We start from the raw sequence: 2,175 nt of genomic DNA, 5'->3' as shown, positions 1-2,175 counted from the left end.
AATTTCTTATTTGCTTTTTGAGTGTTGTAAGAATATCATGATAAAGGAATGTTTTCATTTTTGGGAAAAGCTGTTTTTACACAGCGCTGTAAAGCACGGCATTTACCTAGTGCAGGGGTGGGCAAACTTGGCCCTTCTTGGCCACTTTCCTGAAGAGTTTAGCTCCAACCCTAATCAAACACATCTGAACCAGCTAATCATTGTCTTCAAGACTACTAGAAGGCTACAGGCAGGTGAGTTTTATCAGGGTTGGATCAAATCTCTGCAGGAAAGTGGCCTGGAAGGGCAAGTTTGCCCATCACTGCCCTAGTGCTTTTGAATGCGCATTTTAAATGCTATTTTAGCGTCACTGCTTATAGTATAATGTTAACGTCAAAGAAGGGCACTAATGTTAACGTTAGCCGGCATTTTTTCAGTAAACGCAGTCCTAACGTACGTTTTGAATGTCGCTGCTGTTAACTGCAATGTTTAGGGCTGCGTTACTCAAAAGAGACCATTGAGACCATTTGGTGTCAAATGTTTCTACTATCATCTTAGCTATACAATGCTTTTTTTGGGAAATGCCCTGGTAAATGTGATTGTCTGTTTTTAAACAACTAGCTGCTAAGAGTATTAATCCAAAATTAGGTTAAAGCTAATACACAGACATGAACTTTGCAATATATTACATTTACAAAAGCAATCTACAAACTTGTAGTAAACCTTTACAAACTTTCTTTAATTGCAGGCTGAGCTGGATGATGAATACAAAAGAGTGAGCCTCAACACTTAAGGTAACTTCTATTTAGTTGAAGAGCAAGTTGTGATGTGTGCTCACATAACAGGACACAGATTCTGCTTTCTCTTTTCTACATCCTTTGTGGGTTATACACTTACTTGTGCGTGTTAGTGGTTTTCTAGGTTTGTGCTGAGTTTAACCATATCAGAGAAAGTGGCACACACCAGCAAGATTTCACAGATGTTGCATGACATTCGAAATGTTTGATCTTCAGGTGAGTGCAAATTCACAAACACTAACTACCTCCATCACTGTCTTCATTGTATATAAAATAAAGTTGGCCTGCTTGTTTAACATGTTTATTTTTTTTGTTTACATGATGTCAACATGCTCTCCCAGTGTACGTGTGTGAGGAGAACTGTTCTTCAGGACATGAAATGTAAGTATTAAGTGCATTAATAGATCTGAAATAGAGTGGGGGAACTATGACGTCATAACCAGGAAGTGTAATTCGCTGCAGGTTCCTTTGAGATTTTCCTATGGGGTTTTTCAATTTATGAACAAAATAAAGCCTGTGGTAAACATAACTTGACGATACTTCTACGTTTTGTTCTACAATATAAACTGCACACACTCACAGCCTAAACCTTCCTACTTTAAACCTTCTTATTAAAAACGTATGTTTTCAAAAATGAACATAACTGCTTCAAAATTTGTATTTTGAGTATGGATGTTTGTAGTTTACGTTGTACAACTAAATGTAAAAGTATCGTCAAGTTATGTTTACCACAGGCTTTATTTTAATTGAAAAACCCCATAGGAAAATCTAGAAGGAACCCACGGCGAATTACTCTTCTGGGTTCTGACGTTGTAGTTTCCCCACTCTGTTGGCAGTAAATATAAATGTCTACTTTTAGTCTCTGAAGTTAAAGTTAAAGTTTTACCCTCTGTGCTTATTCCAGGAGGAATTGGGCGAGCCAGACATCACTGACACAAACACCTCTCTTGCTGATTTTGTTATCATGGACAACGAAACCACTACAAGTCCTGCAAGCACTGCAGTTGTGATGAGATGATCTTCCAGTGTTTGACATTCAGAAATACACAGTTCATGCGGTTTAAAAAAGGCTGAATAAAAAATCCTCAATTGTATAGCCACAGTTGTGCGTGTTTTTTATGCATAAGTGTATTTTGTTTAGTTAGTATTTGTATTTAATAAAGCACTACTGCATTAAAATAATTGGTAAATGAAAAACATTACGTATGATAGACAATAATTTTAAGTACACTCCCACTTAAACATTAAGCAAAAACAAATGTAAGCTTTTTAGTTTTACTTAATTGTTATTTATAATTAATGTTAACTTAAAAAATTTGAGCTGCTTAATTACATTTTTTTTAGGTAATCGGTGTCCACAAAAATTTTGAGTATTCTGAACTTATCGGGTTTTACAGTG

General features: G+C 36.0%; 1 long non-coding RNA gene across 4 annotated transcripts; it reads left to right on the top strand.

Moving 5' to 3' along the window:
- Window positions 1-243: 243 nt before the first annotated feature.
- LOC107704681 (uncharacterized) lies at window positions 244-1,870 on the top strand. Of its 4 annotated transcripts, none has more exons than XR_001635990.1 (4): window positions 244-773; window positions 890-992; window positions 1,118-1,157; window positions 1,681-1,870. It is a non-coding gene; the product is annotated as an uncharacterized LOC107704681 (long non-coding RNA). The 4 variants fall into 4 exon arrangements; XR_001635992.1 differs by having other exon boundaries at window positions 728-754; window positions 901-992; XR_001635991.1 differs by having other exon boundaries at window positions 769-807; window positions 901-992.
- Window positions 1,871-2,175: the final 305 nt, after the last annotated feature.

The sequence above is a fragment of the Sinocyclocheilus anshuiensis genome, unplaced genomic scaffold (assembly GCF_001515605.1).
Source record: "Sinocyclocheilus anshuiensis isolate Anshui unplaced genomic scaffold, SAMN03320099.WGS_v1.1 scaffold3255, whole genome shotgun sequence".
In the NCBI taxonomy this organism is placed as follows: domain Eukaryota; kingdom Metazoa; phylum Chordata; class Actinopteri; order Cypriniformes; family Cyprinidae; genus Sinocyclocheilus; species Sinocyclocheilus anshuiensis.
The sequence above is the reverse complement of the archived record's forward strand: the minus strand, read 5'-3'. Positions and strand labels throughout refer to the sequence as shown.